Genomic DNA, 19,952 nt, shown 5'->3' with positions numbered 1-19,952 from the left:
ACCCTCTAGGTAGTGTGGCTTAAGCAGTCTTAGGCTAATCTTTGGGGCACATAGGGTTAAACATTTGCAATATCACACCGTCACAACCAACCCACCACACAATGACACCAAACTGTATTCGTAAAAATATATATCTTTATATAAATTTCAAGCAGGCTTGTAAATACAGTTGTCAAACTTTCAATAGCGGTTCCAGTTTACTTAAGTTCAGGTTGCCACAGTTCTCTTTTAGCAATAAGCAGTCTTTTGGGCCTTCTGCCCAGGTTTGACAAGGTTCCGTGTCTCGTAGCGCCTCAATGCGCTCTCTGCGTGGGCCTCGAGGGCCAGGAGCTGTGCGAGCCTCGGTTTCAGAGGCGGCTCGCGTTGGGAGCAGATAGCGCGGTGCGAACTCGAGTTGCAGGACGCTCGCACCGTGAGGATACAACATAGTACCTTTCCAATTCTTGTGGAGCGGGCGGCTTCCAGGGGAGCTGTCCCACGTCGCGTTGCTTCTCCGGGGTCGCTGTTCGCTGCGGCTCTCAGCCGGGCAGGTCACGGGTCATCCGGGGCGGCGGTGCTCTGTGGCGGCAGGGTCCTTTCCTCGTCGTTCGCTCCGACCCTGGAGGCGGCGGCTGTGTGGTGACGGCCAGTGGCAGTACGGTCCCCAAGTGCAGGACGTACCCAGCCAAAGTACCGGTTGCAGCTGTGCGCTCACAGCTGGGCTGTCGGGCAGGCTACCGACCAGAGGGGGTTATCACAGGGCAGCTGTCCGTCTTCGCAGGTGGATTGACGGCTCGAAGTGCAGTCAATTCGGGAGCTTGGACCGGACGGGTCCTCCTTCACTTTGCTCTCGGGCTCCCGGTGCAGTTGCGGTCGCGGTGCTCGGGCCAGCGGCGGCTGGACCTCACGTTGTTCTCGCTGTTGCTTTGGGCCCCGGTCACGGTGCTCAGGGGGATGTCGATGCATTGGTTACGGGGAGCGTGGCAGGCTTGCCCAGCGCTCCCAGACCCCTCTGTCAGTACTGCAGCGATAAGCAGCACACACAGTCGCTTTCTTCAGGATGCAGCGCCCACTGGTCCTGGGGCGCTGGTCAGGGGGCACGTTCAACAGCAAGCCCTTGGAGATCTCTCAGCAGAGTTTGGCACAAAGTCTCTCAAAGCAAAAGTCTTCTTGTAGTCTTTCCTTTTCCTCTCCTTCTGCAGCAAGGCACCAGACACAGGCAAGAGCCAGCACTCTTCCTTGTCCTTCCCGGTCCTTCTCGTCGGGTAGAGTTCCTTCTGTAGCCCAAACAGGATCTAATTTACAAGGAGCAAGGCTCCTTCTTTTATACTGCATTTCTTTTGTTTTCGCAGGCCAGGGGGGCCTTTGCATAGCCACTTTCACCCCTTGAGTACTCTGGTGGGTGTACTCTGGCTTCTGCTTTCAGTGTGAGGGGCAGGGGCATCAGACGCCCCACAGGAGGTGGAGCCAGCATTGTGCGGACAGGGGCAGCCAGAGTACCTTGTTGATGGGGCTTCGCCCTTCCTGGGCCAGGTGTCGGCTGAGTCATCAGTCGCTCCCCAGGAGGGTGGAGCCAGCATTGTGGTGGCAGAGCACAGCAAGATTCTGAGTCAAGAGCCACTCCTACCTCCCACTAAGGTGTAATCTGCGCATTCACCACCTGTCATTCCCCCAGCCCTGTCACTCACACGTCCCAGACAGTCAGATACACATACCAGCAGAGGCGGGCTGAAATGGTTAGGCAAGCAAATGCTAACTTTCTAAAAGTAGCATTTGCAAACACAGGATATTAAAATAAACTTTACTAAAAGAAATATTTTATCATCCTGAGTTCAGGCATACTAAACATGACTCTCTACCATGCTCCTTGGGCCTGCTGGGATTATAGGGTGTAATAATTCCAGCAGCCCATCCTGGCCTAAAGGAAGCAGGTAGCCTTCAATAGTGAAATACGAATTTAGTTGTAAGTCACTACTAGGGCAGGCCACACACATCAGGGCTTGTCCTACCTTACACCTACAATGCACCCTGCCCGCAGGCCTACCATAGGGGTGACTAATATGCAGTCAAGGGAAGGTTCAGGGGCTGGCGAGTGGGTGCACTCGCCCAGCCGGCATGACAGTACGAGACTGCACGCGGGTTCTGCGGTGGCAGTCCCCAGACACATCTTACGGCTGCTTCTGTGGGTGGCGCAACCAGCGCTGCAGGCCCACTAGCAGTATTGGCATCTACAAGCCCTGGCACTCCTAGTGCACTTTACTAGGGACTAACAGTAAATCCAATGAACCAATCATGGATACCAATCACATGTACAATTTACAGTAGGGAGCACTTGCACTGCGGCACGGGTCGGCCGTGGCACAGTGCCCTGAGTATCGGAAAACCAGCAAAACATCGGAGGCACATCAGCAAAAAGTGGAAGGGAAACTCACGCCAAGGTGCCAGGTCTAACATGTGTCTCCTCCAGCTGAAATGTGGGGGGAACTACCCTTCCCCAGGGAGTTCCACATCACTAAGGCGGAAAAATCTGGACAGACCATCAGTGTTCGCGTGATCTGTGCCAGGGCGGTGTTCCACCGTAAAGTCCATACTCTGTAGAGAAATGGACCACCTCAACAGTTTCGGGTTCTCACCCCTCATTTGCATCAACCATCTGAGGGGCCTGTGGTCCGTCTGAACTCGGAAGTGAGACCCAAACAAGTAGGGTCTTAGCTTCTTCAGCGCCCAGACCACAGCGAATGCTTCACGCTCTATTGCACTCCACCTACTTTCCCGTGGAAGTAACCTCCTACTTATGAAGGCTACGGGTTGGTCAAAGCCCTCCTCAGTCATCTGTGAAAGAACAGCCCCTACACCATGCTCTGAAGCGTCTGTTTGCACTATGAATTCCTTGGAGAAATCAGGAGCCAGGAGCACGGGCGCCGTGCACATGGCAGTCTTCAGGGTGTCAAAAGCCTTCTGACAGGTGTCAGTCCAAATCACATTCCTGGGCTGCTTCTTCGAAGTCAGCTCTGTCAAGGGGTCACAATCGTGCCATAGCCCTTGACAAACCTCCTGTAATACCCAGTGAGCCCCAGGAAGGCTCTCACTGCAGTCTGGGTTTTGGGGGGTTCCCAAGCCAGGATGGTCTCGATTTTGGGTTGCAAGGGTGCTACCTTGCCACTCCCCACTTGGTGTCCCAAGTACACCACGGAACCCTGCCCAATCTGGCACTTGCTTGCCTTGATTGTGAGGCCTGCTCTGTGCAGGGCCATCAATACTTCCCAGAGGTGTCGCAGGTGTTCTGGCCAGGTGCCACTGAACACCGTGATGTCATCCAGGTAGGCGGCACTGAACTCATCCAGTCCAGCCAACACCTGGTTGACCAATCTCTGAAAGGTGGCAGGGGCATTCTTCATTCCAGATGGCATAACCCGGAACTGGAAATGCCCATCTGGTGTAGAGAATGCTGACCTCTCCTTTGCCCCATCGGTCAAGGCGATCTGCCAGTACCCAGACGTTAAATCAAACGTGCTGAGGAACCGGGCAGCCCCTAGCCGATCAATGAGCTCATCAGCTCTGGGGATGGGGTGCGCGTCAGTCTTCGTGACTGAATTGAGTCCTCTGTAGTCCACACAGAACCGGAGTTCGGGTGCGGCTCCCGGCGCAGCAGCCTTCGGGACCAAGACCACGGGGCTGGACCAAGGACTGCTGGAAGACTCAACCACCCCAAGGGCAAGCATCTTGGAGACCTCCTCCTTGATGCAGGCCCGGACCCTGTCAGTCACTCTGTAAGCCTTATGCTTCACAGGCAAGCTGTCTCCAGTGTCCACATCATGGACGCACCAATCTGTGACACTCGGAACCAGGAAGAACAGATCTGGAAACTGCCCCAGCAACTGGCGGCAGTCTTCCTGTTGTTCGGGGGTCAGGGTGGGTGAGAGGTTAACTCCATCCACTGACCCGTCTTTCTCACAGGCCACTAAGAGGTCAGGAAGAGGCTCCGACTCCTCCTCCATTCCATCATCCGTTGCCAACAACATGCCCACTTCGGACCTTCTTAAGTGGGGCTTGAGGCGGTTGACATGTAGGACCCTCAAAGGGTTCCTGGGCGTCTTCATGTCCACCAAGTATGTCACTGGGCTCTTGCGCTCCACAACCTCAAATGGACCTGTCCACTTATCCTGAAGGGCACAGGGTTCCACTGGGGCCAGGACATACACCTCTTGTCCAGGCTGAAGCTCGACCAGAGTGGCATTCTGGTCGTACCACCGCTTCATCTCCTCCTGGCTTGCTTCCAGATTTGCCTCGGCAAGTTGTCTGAAGCGCCTGGTTTGGTTTCTGAAGGCCAGCATGTAGCTATATACATTCTGGGGAGGTTTCCTGGGAGATTGCTCCCAGCCTTCCTTTACCAAACTCAGTGGTCCTCTCACGGGGTGACCGTACAGCAGTTCAAAGGGGCTGAACCCTAGGGACTTCTGTGGTACCTCGCGATACGCAAAGAGCAGGCATGGTAAGAGGACGTCCCACTTACGCCTCATCGGACCTTCTAGGCCCATGATCATGCCTTTCAGGGTTCGGTTGAATCTCTCAACCAACCCGTTACCTTGGGGATGGTAAGGCGTGGTGAACTTATACGTTACACCACACTCTTGCCAAAGGGACTTCATATACTTGGATATGAAGTTGGTACCCCTATCGCTCACCACCTCTAGAGGGAATCCTACTCGTGAGAAAATTCCCATCAGTGCACATCCCACCACGGGGGCCGTCACTGTCCTCAGAGGGATGGCTTCAGGGTACCGGGTGGCATGGTCCACCAAGACCAGGATGAACCTGTTGCCCATGGCTGTCTTGGGGTCCAGAGGCCCAACAATATCAATACCCACTCGCTGGAATGGCGTACCGACCACAGGGAAGGGTTGGAGAGGAGCCTTGTTCCTTCCTCCGCTCTTCCCACTTGCCTGGCAAGTCGGACAGGTCCTACAATGAGCGTCTGAGCTCTTGTGCATTTGGGGCCAGTAAAAGTGGGTGACAAGCCTGTCATAGGTCTTGTCCATCCCCAAATGTCCTGCTAAAGGCACATTGTGAGCCAGACCCAGTAGGAAGGCTTTGAACTTCTGGGGTACCACCAGCACACGGGCTGACCCAGGTTCAGCAGCCTTAGGCTCTGAATACAGGAGGTCGTTCTCCCAGTACACATAATGTGTTTTGGCCTGAACACCATTGGCCTGGTCTGCAGCCTGCTGCCGCATACCCATGAGAGAAGGCCATTCTTTCTGCTCCTCGCAGAATTCCTCCCTGGAGGGTCCTCCTTCTTGCTGCCAATGGGTCAGCTCAGGCAGGTCCCCCAGTTCGGCAATCTGTTCCCCTGTAGGCTCCAGGGCATCCCCCTCAAGGTCTGCTTCCTCCTGGACCGTGGGAACTTCAGGGGCCGTTTTCCCACGCCCCCGGCGCCTTCTCCCTAAGGCCGGTTCCTGGGCCTCTCCTTCAGGCCCCAGGACCTCTTGATCACCCCTACTGGCTGCCATTGACCGGGTGGTCACGCACGCCCAGTCAGGCAGACCCACCATCCGCAGGTGAGTCGTCTTCTCCACCTTTTCCCAAGGGGAGTGCTCCAAGTCATTCCCTAGCAAACAGTCAACAGGCATGGTTTTCCTCACACAGACCTGCAGAGTACCAGAGACCCCCCCCCACTCGAAGGGAACTTGAGCCATCGGACACTGACTCTCTGAATTATCAGCATTGATAACCCTACAGTAGGCATGGGGTACAACCTGCTCTTGAGACACCAGGCGCTGCCTCACTGCAGTCACACTGGCTCCTGTGTCCCTAAGAGCTTCAGCTTCCTTACCATTGATGATCACCACCTGCCCATATTTCTTAGTGTTAGAGGGCAGGTAGTTTGTAGGGATCATCTCACTGTCTCCTAGTGAGACTAGGGTCATGTGAACGGGATCTCCACCCCCCGGGACCATCACTTCTTCTCCTAAGTGAACACTAGTCACTTGACGGGGCGGAGCACCAGTGGGTGCGGGTTTTCCAAACAGGCGACACTTGGGGTCACTGGATATGTGCCCAGGCTCGCCACATTTGAAACAATTGAAGGGCCCCTTTGGAACAGGTTTACCTGTCGGGGCCCCATTCTGCTTTGGGGGTGGGGGAGGCTGAGAACCTTTCTGCTGGTCCCCTTGGGGATTACTTTGGGGGCCTTTTTGGAACCCTTTCTGTTTTCCCTTGTCCCCCCCACTCTTCTGCTGGGGACCCTGCCCACTCTTGGCGGAGTCTCCCACTGGACCCTTGTGGACCCTGGTGCTGAGCCAGCGGTCCGCCTCCTCAGCAAGCTTCCTCGGGTTGGACAGCTTGCTATCGATCAGGTGTTGGCGTAACTCAGGAAAACAGTGATCAGACAAGTGCTCCCATGCAATTAAATCAAAGAGACCTTGAAAATCATTCACTTTGCTACCCTTCACCCAACCATCCAGTGCTCTGCAAAAATAAGTCACATCCTCCACATACGTATTCCCAGGCCGCTTAGTACATCCCCTAAACTTCTGTCTATACATTTCAGGGGTAAGCCCGTACCTGTTCATTAAAGCTTCTTTCATGTGGCAATAGGATCTCTGATTTTCTACGGGCAAATCTAGCAAGGTATCTCGCCCTTCGCTAAGGAACCTTCCCCACAACCCCGCTCCCCAATCCTTGTCAGGGACCCGGTGGGAGGACATGGCTACCTCGTATGCCCTAAACCACTGTCCTATGTCATCCCCCTTAAAGAACTCTTTAACTACGTCTTTAGGAATGTGCACTCTTGCCTCTACCTGCACCGGCGTTGTGCTGCCACCAGAGGGAGGATGATCCAAGTTTCTCTCCTTTAGACTCATCTCCCTCATTTTCAATTCGTAATCCATTTGGTGCTTTCGCTCTTCCAGCGCCATTCTTTTGGTTTCAAGCTCCAGTTGGATTTTTAATTCCGCCAGTTTCCTTTCATGATCCCTTGTTTCCTTCCTGTCCGCCAGCTCCTCTGGCGACAGGCCTTTACCAAAGCTGTGCACGCTGTCTTGCCTTTCGAGATCCACCAGATCCATAGGTGCATTCTGCTCCTCAGTTGCATCTTGCTCCGCGAGGGCATCTTGATCCTCCGGGGCCTTTCTGGACTCTATCCAGGCTTTCAGGGCCTTGTAGAGCTCTGGCTTGTTCTTGCAACCGGCGTGCGGAACCTTGAGTTTCTTACAGAAAAACTTCAGTTCACTCTTTGAATATTTGTCCAGCTTTGCGGCGTCCCACTCCACCTCCAACATCTCAGAGGTCGTGGACTCCGCTCCATCCAGGCTCTTCGTGCCAGGCATGGTTTCTTCGCTAGGGATCTTCTCTCGGCAAAATTACAACAAAACCTGTGGCCAAGTAACTGGACTGAAATCACTGTGCAATGGTCAGAAGTTAAGGTATAGACACTGCAAATGTAAATTCGAAAATCCTCACCGCTGCGTCCAATGTAGGAAGGGGGAGGCTCTAGTTGGCGCAGTGTAGCACTAGCGACAAGCAGGGACTCTCTCTTCCTCGTCAGGGCTGAGGGTTACCTTCCAGACAACCTCTGCTTACCCTCTAGGTAGTGTGGCTTAAGCAGTCCTAGGCTAATCTTTGGGGCACATAGGGTTAAACATTTGCAATATCACACCGTCACAACCAACCCACCACACAATGACACCAAACTGTATTCGTAAAAATATATATCTTTATATAAATTTCAAGCAGGCTTGTAAATACAGTTGTCAAACTTTCAATAGCGGTTCCAGTTTACTTAAGTTCAGGTTGCCACAGTTCTCTTTTAGCAATAAGCAGTCTTTTGGGCCTTCTGCCCAGGTTTGACAAGGTTCAGTGTCTCGTAGCGCCTCAATGCGCTCTCTGCGTGGGCCTCGAGGGCCAGGAGCTGTGCGAGCCTCGGTTTCAGAGGCGGCTCGCGTTGGGAGCAGATAGCGCGGTGCGAGCTCGAGTTGCAGGACGCTCGCACCGTGATGATACAACACAGTACCTTTCCAATTCTTGTGGAGCGGGCGGCTTCCAGGGGAGCTGTCCCACGTCGCGTTGCTTCTCCGGGGTCGCTGTTCGCTGCGGCTCTCAGCCGGGCAGGTCACGGGTCATCCGGGGCGGCGGTGCTCTGTGGCGGCAGGGTCCTTTCCTCGTCGTTCGCTCCAACCCTGGAGGCGGCGGCTGTGTGGTGACGGCCAGTGGCAGTACGGTCCCCAAGTGCAGGACGTACCCAGCCAAAGTACCGGTTGCAGCTGTGCGCTCACAGCTGGGCTGTCGGGCAGGCTACCGACCAGAGGGGGTTATCACAGGGCAGCTGTCCGTCTTCGCAGGTGGATTGACGGCTCGAAGTGCAGTCAATTCGGGAGCTTGGACCGGACGGGTCCTCCTTCACTTTGCTCTCGGGCTCCCGGTGCAGTTGCGGTCGCGGTGCTCGGACCAGCGGCGGCTGGACCTCACGTTGTTCTCGCTGTTGCTTTGGGCCCCGGTCACGGTGCTCAGGGGGATGTCGATGCCTTGGTTACGGGGAGCGTGGCAGGCTTGCCCAGCGCTCCCAGACCCCTCTGTCAGTACTGCAGCGATAAGCAGCACACACAGTCGCTTTCTTCAGGATGTAGCGCCCACTGGTCCTGGGGCGCTGGTCAGGGGGCAAGTTCAACAGCAAGCCCTTGGAGATCTCTCAGCAGAGTTGGCACAAAGTTTCTCAAAGCAAAAGTCTTCTTGTAGTCTTTCCTTTTCCTCTCCTTCTGCAGCAAGGCACCAGACACAGGCAAGAGCCAGCACTCTTCCTTGTCCTTCCCGGTCCTTCTCGTCGGGTAGAGTTCCTTCTGTAGCCCAAACAGGATCTAATTTACAAGGAGCAAGGCTCCTTCTTTTATACTGCATTTCTTTTGTTCTCGCAGGCCAGGGGGGCCTTTGCATAGCCACTTTCAGTCCTTGAGTACTCTGGTGGGTGTACTCCGGTTTCTGCTTTCAGTGTGAGGGGCAGGCGCATCAGACGCCCCACAGGAGGTGGAGCCAGCATTGTGCGGACAGGGGCAGCCAGAGTACCTTGTTGATGGGGCTTCGCCCTTCCTGGGCCAGGTGTCGGCTGAGTCATCAGTCGCTCCCCAGGAGGGTGGAGCCAGCATTGTGGTGGCAGAGCACAGCAAGATTCTGAGTCAAGAGCCTTCCTGCAAAGAAGCGCTGTTCCTGTGTTGTTGCTGTCTGGCCACTTCGCCACGCCTCGCGGCCCCCGCTTCGCGGGAGCCGCTCGTAGGCTTAGACTCTTTCTGGGGAACAACCTTTCTGCCTCCCTTCACGTGCTTTGAGCATCAACGCGCCCCTTGCAAGCTGTCATCTGGTCAACAGGGGTAGAGGCGGGACTGCGAGGACCAGCGTTCCTAGCGGCGTGGATCGGCCGCAGCTGGTCCTCTTCCCGCCCCCTCCTCCTCCTCTTAAAAATCTGTGTGGAGTGAGTGAGCCTTGGGACCCTTCCTGCAAAGAAGCGCTGTTCCTGTGTTGTTGCTGTCTGGCCACTTCGCCACGCCTCGCGGCCCCCGCTTCGCGGGTGCCGCTCGTAGGCTTAGACTCTTTCTGGGGAACAACCTTTCTGCCTCCCTTCACGTGCTTTGAGCACCAACGCGCCCCTTGCAAGCTGTCATCTGGTCAACAGGGGTAGAGGCGGGACTGCGAGGACCAGCGTTCCTAGCGGCGTGGATCGGCCGCAGCTGGTCCTCTTCCCGCCCCCTCCTCCTCCTCTTAAAAATCTGTGTGGAGTGAGTGAGCCTTGGGACCCTTCCTGCAAAGAAGCGCTGTTCCTGTGTTGTTGCTGTCTGGCCACTTCGCCACGCCTCGCGGCCCCCGCTTCGCGGGAGCCGCTCGTAGGCTTAGACTCTTTCTGGGGAACAACCTTTCTGCCTCCCTTCACGTGCTTTGAGCACCAACGCGCCCCTTGCAAGCTGTCATCTGGTCAACAGGGGTAGAGGCGGGACTGCGAGGACCAGCGTTCCTAGCGGCGTGGATCGGCCGCAGCTGGTCCTCTTCCCGCCCCCTCCTCCTCCTCTTAAAAATCTGTGTGGAGTGAGTGAGCCTTGGGACCCTTCCTGCAAAGAAGCGCTGTTCCTGTGTTGTTGCTGTCTGGCCACTTGGCCACGCCTCGCGGCCCCCGCTTTGCGGGAGCCGCTCGTAGGCTTAGACTCTTTCTGGGGAACAACCTTTCTGCCTCCCTTCACGTGCTTTGAGCACCAACGCGCCCCTTGCAAGCTGTCATCTGGTCAACAGGGGTAGAGGCGGGACTGCGAGGACCAGCGTTCCTAGCGGCGTGGATCGGCCGCAGCTGGTCCTCTTCCCGCCCCCTCCTCTTGTTTTTCCTTTATAGCTTGTGTGGGCAACGCGCACGCGGGACGCGCGCGGGGCAAAGGCCGGGGCGAAGACCGGGCAAAGAGCGGGCCGTTTGAGGCCGTTCAAGTACGGCAGAGTCCGGCCCAGGCCCACTCCCCCTGGACGTTCTGAAGACCACCCAAAATGCCATTAAGATCAGGGAAGGAACGTACTGTACAAATCAACACATCTAATGGCGTCGTCTCTGGCCCCTTGGACGCTTTTATCACCCGGGCCACAGGCATCTTAGAAAAGGAAATTGCCATGGTTGAGAAAAGGCTCTCAATAGACCTGATTAGTGGAAAACGATCCTCGCTGGGGGCTTTAGCTACATCTATCTCCCCTGCACCATCTGTACCCCATGCTGCCTTCAATTGTGTCCATACCACCTCTACGGACGCAATAGTCCATATAGAAAATATTGGGGGTAGCCCGTCCACAAGAGACAAAATAATGGAAAAAAGGTTTAGTATTAACGACTCTAAAGATACGCAGGAGATTGGGATGGAGGATAATGACTCCGTGATTAATGAGGAGCAGGATCTTAGCCAGTTATCCGGAACTCCTCTCCTTAATCAATCCAATATCTCTAATCCTGTTGTAAAGGCTAATTCACCTATATCCAACTCTGCCCCCAATACCAAAAAGAGAAAACGGGATTCTAGAATGTCAGGGGAAAGAAATATGACACCCAATAAAGCAAATACAGTTCAAGGGGAATGGCGCCAGGGGCCCGAGCCCCAACTAAACCTGCTAAAACCCTCGGTGCCTAACAATAATAATATGCTATGCCCCTCACTTTTGGCTTTGGGTTCCTCCACTACATGTCCCATGTGCCTCAATAGTGATGAGGCTCTGCTGGCAAAAATGGAGGCCATGTTTAAAACACTACTTTTACCAGTCCTGGAGCGGACTAGGCTCATGACCTCAAAGATCGATAGTATGGAGGGTCTGATCCAATCAAACCACGCAATGTTGCAAGCATTGTGTGGCTTAAATAATAAGGGCACTGTTAATGCACCAGCACCAAGTAAGGCACCCAATAAGGTTACTAGTAAGAATATGGAAAACGGCAAAAATTCCCTCAATAAAACGACAGGAATAAATAACACCATAGCTAAAGGGGGTCAAAAAACCAATACCTCTTCTACCATCTCTTCTAAACCAGGAGTTAGTTCTCAGACTCAGATACTAAAGCCCCAAACGAAAACAGAGGCTAAACAAAATATGGTTGGGCGTCAACACATGGGTCCTCAAATACAATCTAATTTAAATCGTCCTTCACCAATTTCTTCAAGAACTCAAAATACTGCTTCTACCAGTCGCAGGGAGGGGGGGCGTAAAAGGCCAAACATCCCCAGTGTTGATCTTCCACCCGAAGCGGCCTTACACAGCATCGTTTTGACAGGCGTAGCACCATTAAAACCAGGATCTAGGGAATCATATGGTGACCTTCGTAATAAAGTCACCTTTTGGCTGAACAAAAATCGCCCGCTACCCCCCTCCACTCCTACGGAGATATTGTATGTGAGGAGAGTAGATTGGGTGGGGCCTGAGGCAAAAGATTTAGAAGGAGACTGTATCCTTATATCGTTCAAAGACTCATGGGTAGTAGATGCTATTAAACGAGTACCCAGATTTGCAAGGCAGGGGGATGTACAAACACTAGATTTATCCTACTTCTACCCGCGCAGGCATATACCCTTTCAATCCTATCCTCTGTTCCGTAAAGGTCCTGCTGCGAGACATCCCATGGTACTGACCCCGATTGACTGCCAGCGCCCCTTTCTCTTTAATCATTTTGGCCCCCTTTCTGGCTTGGAAGCTATAGATTGACTTAACAATCCCTTTAGCGAGTCTCCGACTGGTAGTGTGATAGCCCAAGTCCCCAGTGATTATAACGTGGTATGCCCAATTCAATTGACCAATCTAGTTGACGGGGAGGGAGGCCGAACATATCTGCCAAACAGCCCTAGACCACACGTAGTTACCCAGGGGTCCCAGATCGAGGAGAAAATCATTGCCCCGGTAGACTGTGTTAAGCATCTAGTGGATAATGATGATATAGGGGCTGCTCATGGATCTGTACAGCCCTTACACTCTTTGTTGCCAGGCAATTTGAATGACCATCTGAAAATATTGTCCTGGAACATAGCGGGTATTAAGGCACGCCTTGTGTCTGCGGATTCGTCAAGTTTTATGGACAACTACGATATTATCCTGTTGCAGGAAACATGGGCAACGGAACCTGTCCATAAGCTGGGCTATACTAACTTTTTCAAACCCGCAACCAAAGGAGGTAAAGGGCGGGCCGCAGGTGGCTTGTTAATCTGGGTGAAACAATCCCTGGGCTTTTACCCAACGGAGTTCCCGGTGGAGAATCAGGATCTGTTATCCATTATTTTAAACAAAGGGAACAAGCAAGCTATGAATATTATTAACATCTATGCTAGAGGCCTTCCTGGCGGTCGATGCCCACCCCTGTTGAACCTTGTTGATCACATGATAACGAAAATGGACGGAGGTATCACTACCATCATTGCTGGGGACCTAAATTGTACTATAGAACCTGTGCTAGATATGGGAGACACATGGACTATGGCAGATGATTCTGCATGGGGTATTCCAGACTTACAAGTGGAGAAGATGGCTAAAGCTACAGAGGCTGCAGTGTCCTGGACGGCCTTTTGCTTACAAAATGGGTTCCGGGCATGTAATGGCCGCTCTGCCTCTGATGCGAAGGGAAAAAGCACTTTTGATAATGGCCATAGGCAAAGCCGCATTGATTATATTTTACTGGACATGGAGCATTGCGCTCTCTTAATTGATATGGTAGTTTTAGAGCGCCCGGAAAGTGATCATAACCCACTGTCCCTATCGTTGAAGACACCGGATTTAAATAGAAGGGAGGAACCATCTGCAACCTATACAGGGGATGTCCTACTTACCAATGATAGGAGGAGATTGAAGTGGTCACAGGTTATAGAAGATGAATGTTTATTAAATAATATCAATGTTGTAGTGGGAAATGCACTTAATGAAATGTTGGAAATAGATATGTCGGGGGTGGAGATTGGAGCTGCAAATAGTGTGATGGGTGTTCATATTAAGTGCTTTGACAGCTTAAAATCAATGCTATCCAAACCATGTGGGAAGGTTGTTACTAAAACTAATCCCTTGCCCCAAAAATGGTATAACAAGGACTGTAGAGAGGCACATACAGCTCTCATCTCTGCCATTAAATCTCGGGACATGGTTAAAGTGAGAGCTGCTAGACTCCATTACAAAAAAACCCTTAGTAAAGCCAAAAGGGAGTGGGAGGATGAGTTCTGGTCAGATCTTCTAGAGGCATCATCCTCTAATAACCAGAAAAGGTTTTGGGAGTTGGTTAAATGGGGCAAAAACATTGACTCTTCTACACCCGGAAATAATGTGCCACTCGAGGATTGGGTATCATTTTACTCGGCCCAATTTAGAGCTGGGGACGATGATACTTCAAATCCCTTAGGCAATCCACTCACGCAGACCCCAGAAAGCGGGAAACTCACCTTTACGGTTGCTGAGGTTGAGCTGGCATTGGCACTTACTCTCCGAGGCAAAGCCCCCGGTATGGACCTAATCCCGGCGGATCTTTTCAAATCTAATCCCACTTTGTGGCTCCCGTATATTACTAGAATAGCTAATACTTTGGCACTTGGAGCTACAGTCCCGAAATCCTGGAAAGGGGCAGAAATAGTTCCAGTCTATAAAAAGGGTGATAAATCTATTCCAGCAAACTACCGCCCTATCAGTTTAATCGACTCGATTCAAAAGATAGTGGCGCGTATGGTTTTGGGAAGGGTCCAGGGTTGGATAGAAATGGAGAACATCCTGTCCCCCATGCAGGTGGGCTTCAGATCGGGAATGAGCACCATAGATCAGGTTTTTAGATTCTGCCTGATCTATTGGAAGGAGGTTTGGTTAGGTGGTGGTAACATCTATGCTGCATTCATTGATCTGAAGTCCGCCTTTGATCTGGTGCCCAGGGACAGGTTGTGGGGTGTGCTGGTAACTTTGGGATGCCCACCCGAATTATTGGACCTTATTATAAGACTCCACGAGGACAACTTTGCGAGGGTGAGGTGGGGGGGTCAGGGACAAGTCACAGAAACTTTCCCCGTAACCCGAGGCGTCCGCCAGGGGTGTGTCCTGGCCCCTACCCTGTTCCTCCTTTTTATCAACCAAGTTGTTAAATTTTTCTTGGATACTCCCACTGATGTCCCAATGTTGGCAGGGATGAGGTTTCCACTACTCATCTTTGCAGATGACACTCTAATCCTCTCTAAAACACGCAGCGGACTACAGCGGGCTTTGGACCGCTTTGAGGAGTTTTGTGCCATCAACAACCTGGTAGTCAACGTGGGGAAAACAAAATTTATGGTCTTCACAAAAAACCACCCAGTCCGAAGTTCAGTGAAGATGAATGGAGTAAACCTTGAACAGATTGATACTATGACCTATCTAGGGGTCACCCTTGATAGCCGTCTGAGATGGAAGGATCAGATCAATATGCAACAACTCAAACTTGCCAGGCTGACTGGCTGTCTCGTTAAAGAGCAGAAGGAATCAATCACTAGACGGGTCCTGCCGGCCCTTAAGATCTATGATGTTAAAATCTCTACAGCCATCTTATATGGCGCAGATCTATGGGGTCATATGGACTTGTCTAATCTGTACAAAACTCAATGTAGATTCCTCCGAAACCTAGTGGGCCTTCCACAGTCTACACCCTCGCTCCCTCTCTGCCTAGATCTTGGCACCCCCCCCATAAATGAAATGGCAAGATTTAGGTTAGTGGCATTGTGGAGACGAATATGGACATCCCCAGACTTATCCCTTTTTGCAAAGGAATTGTCAGAAGTTAGGTCCATCAGGGGTTCAGGGAAAATACCATGGCTCATTGCTGTAAAAACAATTCTGATAGACATGGGCTTGGAACATCTCTGGTCATCCCCACAATCTAATCCCTTCCCACCTAAAGATGAATTTAAATCTCTATATTGGGCCACCACCCGCCTAAAAAGAGTGATGCTGTCCAATAAAAATGACCTCACAGGCAGGTTTCTAACATTCAAAATTGACCTATTGAGAGAGCCATACTGGGATGTTATTTCCCGACCGCTAGATAAGAAATTGTACCATCAGTTTAGAGTGGGCGCTTTGCCATTAAACATCTTTCTGAACAAATGGTCCACAGGGATATCACCTTATTGTACGTGCTGCTTAGGTCATATTGAGTCAGAAGGACACTTCCTTTTTGCCTGTCCTAGGTACGGAGCACCTCGGAAAAAATGGCTAAAACCTCTGTTCCAAAATTTACCATATAAAACAGCAATGGAAGCCATACAGGTGCTCAGGACTAACACCTCAGAGGTCTTTGTGGTAGCCTTGGCAAAGTACTTGGGCTGGGCTTGGCTCCTTAGGTTAAAAAAGCGCTCGTCTTAGCGCCAAGTACAAAAGTTGTTCTGCTATTTGCCATAATCTGTTTAGTTTAAGTATACAACTGTTAAACCACCCTACGACTATGTCCTATTAACTGCATTCATTGTTCGCAATCTAGAACTGTATCCTAACTTTTTAAGTCAATATTATTTGTCTTTTCCTATTTTCTTAAATTTTACATAAAATATTCAGGTTTCTTTATTCACTAATTGAAATTTAATCCTGTTTTATTCACTTGTTAAGAAATGCTCTTTTGTTTGTGCACTTATGTATTTTTGTGAGTGTCTAAATAATAACTATGTTCATTGATTTCCTTTGGATATTTTAAATGAACCAGTTATATTCTTTTGTATTTTAATATGTCTTTTATGATTGCTAATAATCGAAATAAAGACTTTAAAACCTGAAACCTGAAACCTGAGTCAAGAGCCACTCCTACCTCCCACTAAGGTGTAATCTGCGCATTCACCACCTGTCATTCCCCCAGCCCTGTCACTCACACGTCCCAGACAGTCAGATACACATACCAGCAGAGGCGGGCTGAAATGGTTAGGCAAGCAAATGCTAACTTTCTAAAAGTAGCATTTGCAAACACAGGATATTAAAATAAACTTTACTAAAAGAAATATTTTATCATCCTGAGTTCAGGCATACTAAACATGACTCTCTACCATGCTCCTTGGGCCTGCTGGGATTATAGGGTGTAATAATTCCAGCAGCCCATCCTGGCCTAAAGGAAGCAGGTAGCCTTCAATAGTGAAATACGAATTTAGTTGTAAGTCACTACTAGGGCAGGCCACACACATCAGGGCTTGTCCTACCTTACACCTACAATGCACCCTGCCCGCAGGCCTACCATAGGGGTGACTAATATGCAGTCAAGGGAAGGTTCAGGGGCTGGCGAGTGGGTGCACTCGCCCAGCCGGCATGACAGTACGAGACTGCACGCGGGTTCTGCGGTGGCAGTCCCCAGACACATCTTACGGCTGCTTCTGTGGGTGGCGCAACCAGCGCTGCAGGCCCACTAGCAGTATTGGCATCTACAAGCCCTGGCACTCCTAGTGCACTTTACTAGGGACTAACAGTAAATCCAATGAACCAATCATGGATACCAATCACATGTACAATTTACAGTAGGGAGCACTTGCACTGCGGCACGGGTCGGCCGTGGCGCAGTGCCCTGAGTATCGCAAAACCAGCAAAACATCGGAGGCACATCAGCAAAAAGTGGAAGGGAAACTCACGCCAAGGTGCCAGGTCTAACACCCCCCTTCACTCCACCACCACCCCACACCATTGTGGCCTCCTTTAGCCTAGAGTCAAATTGTAACAGGAGATGTTGGAGACTTTTACCCACATTTAATAAAGTTAAAGATAATGGATCTGATTTATAAATGAGTGTTGCTAGCTTAAGACTCTGAGGACTCTCTTGTGACAGGATAGAGTGACTCCAGACGGATTGAGCCGGGACAGTCTTAAACTCTTCTTAGATCAGGCCAATGATCGGATAGACGGAGCAAGTCTACGTGCATATAAGTAAATATTGGAAAGATATGAAGGTGTCACACTATTTGGTTCTGTATGACAATCCATGAAAGGCCTGTTTACATGGTTGCAGCATGCTAGGTTAAAGTCAAGGAGTCTGAAATTGTTTTAAATTAAAAAAAAAATATTTAGAAAGTTTTATATAAGGCTAGCGCTTCACAACACGTATAGAGCTGTGCAACAGAAGGCAAACATAGTACAGTAAGCAATACATTCAGGGTACAGATCATAAGAGAGGATGCTGACGAGTTCTAAATACAGAGTCTTGACAACTGCCTCGACGAGAGGAGCAGTGACGTTAAGAACTCAGAGCTACTCCTATCTGTTCGATAGGATTGGTCGGGGAAAAGGGTTTTGAGCTGGCTTTTGAATTTGGGGAAGGAAGGAAGGAATATTTCTGATGTGGAGGGGATAGAGTTCCATATTTTGGGCGCATTACCGGCAAAGGATCTGGTTGCAGTTTTTTGTTTTCGTGCTTTTAGCGGGATAAGAAGTAGAGTATTTGAACTTCTGAGAGTCCTGTAATTTTAGTAATGTTGAAAGGGAGTTGAATCCGTAGGAAGGTCGAGAGAGTGTTTCTTTCTCTTGGAGTGCAATTGAGATGGATCAGTTTCTTGCTCGTGTGAGTATGTGGTGAGACATTTTGAATGCATCTGTGTTCTGAACCTGGTTGGTGGCCTTCATCATAATACAGTGTGTTTATCTCCAGGTGTATCTATCAGCAACGTTATATTGGCTATGTTTCAGTCCAATTTAAACAGGGCTCTTGCTTCTAAGACGAGGCAATGGAGCGGGAATGCAACTGGGGACATGTTGTGAAGCATCTGTTTACACAAATCTACCAGACCACATTACTTCATCAGGCATGGTGTGGAGTTACAAGGACTTTATTGAGGGCTGTTTAATGTTGCACAGCCAAAGTAAAAAAAGAAATGGACTTTTTAACACAGGAGGAATAATCGACACAGATTTGTTTTGAAAGCAGACATATGTAAAGGTGAAGATTTTTTGATCGCCCTTGACCAACACAAAGCAGAGAGGCAAAGATTAAAACATATCAGCCATGCTCCTCCTCTTACGGAGCAGCCCTTCAGTTTTTGGTCCAGTCCGCTGCTCCCACCCCACAGTTGCAACAGTCACCTGGCTCTCCCTGACAGCCTGACCGCTATCACGCCCCTGCACCGCCGGTTCGAGACTGCTGCTGGCGATCTCACCAAACACTGTTCTCTGGGTATTCTCCTCTCTAGTTTCATAAGTGCTCCCTTGATCATTTTTGGGCCAGTTTATTGATTTTATTTTTGCAGTTTATTTTGTGTTTTTTCTGGGTTGTGCTATACCTAGCCTATTTCGCTTGGGTACTTAGCTTCCTACTAAGCCCCGTCCGTAGTTTCCCCAGGCTGCAGGTCCCAGCAGGTTTTTCCTGCACCTCCCTCTCCTGCCTTCCAGGCAGCCCCTCCCACCTCCCAGGAGTGATTACGTAGGCCATGGCCTCTGCGCAGCAGCATGCGCACCGCTGGCATGCCAAAGGCAAGCTCATTGGTGCCAGTCTACACCTGGGCTGTGCCCAGCTTGAGGAACCCTGGCCCCTGCAATCCCCGAGATATTTCACCACAGAAGGCTAGGACACACACTCCATCCTCACCTGGGACATGACCTTCATCACAGAGAGCTGACTCACCTCCCCATCAGCCCAGATATCGCCATAGCAACACCCATGGGCTACAAGATGAAACACTACAACCGCACCAACAGACACGGAGGTGGTATCGCCATCATACACATGGAACAGATCACCTGCACCATCACCGATGATGAACCATGCCGATCATGGAAAATAAGAACTTCTAGCTCAGCACTAACAAAACTACCATTAAAGGCACCTCGCATACAAACTGCCAGGACCACAAACCGGCCTCAGTGACACCATCGTTGAATTCATCACCCAGCTCACCATCGAATCCGAACACTATGACTTCCTGGGAGACTGACACCAACTCCTCCGACCTCCTGGAAAGACTGGACAACATCAGCCTCAAGCAGCTTGTAAATGACCCCACACACAGGGGGGGCGGAGCTTGCCAGCGACCAGGATGGCCGCTTGAGCCTTGAGCTCCGACTCGTTGTTCGTAATATCCTTCATTATCCTGCATCATGAAGTTGAATTGCCACTGCTGAGGCACCCCCGAGATAGTGGAAAGCCGGAGCTGGCAGCGGGTGTCTGGTGATCCAGATTTGGGGCTTGGGGCCCGACGATATTGGCCGCGGCAGGTTGGCGGTTCGGTAGGCCTTGCAGCCGCGACCTGGAGTGCCGCATGAGGCTGTGCAGCGTCACCGTGCGTACGGCTTGGGAGCGGAAGGTGGCTGGGAGCTGACTCGGCGGTGGACCCTGGAGACCTGGAGAAGTGCGTGCTTTGACTGCTCGACCTGACAGGGGAGGTGAGAGGCCTTGCGGCGCCCCCCCTGGTCCCCCGCCTACTACTGCGGGGAAGAAGTGAAGTCTGCGGATTACTGCCACGGCATCAGTGGAGCGAATCGCGGCAGCGACTGGTACCGGCACCCAGAGAACTGGTGGGACAGAG

The 19,952-nt window shown here is 51.3% G+C and overlaps 1 protein-coding gene across 1 annotated transcript in view; it reads right to left on the bottom strand.

Moving 5' to 3' along the window:
- The window catches only part of SLC67A1 (solute carrier family 67 member 1), a 904,035-nt gene that overhangs the window by 287,512 nt on the left and 596,571 nt on the right, over window positions 1-19,952 (bottom strand). The window lies entirely within an intron of this gene.

Source organism: Lissotriton vulgaris, chromosome 2_1 (assembly GCF_964263255.1).
Source record: "Lissotriton vulgaris chromosome 2_1, aLisVul1.2, whole genome shotgun sequence".
Classification (NCBI taxonomy): Eukaryota; Metazoa; Chordata; class Amphibia; order Caudata; family Salamandridae; genus Lissotriton; species Lissotriton vulgaris.
The sequence above is the reverse complement of the archived record's forward strand: the minus strand, read 5'-3'. Positions and strand labels throughout refer to the sequence as shown.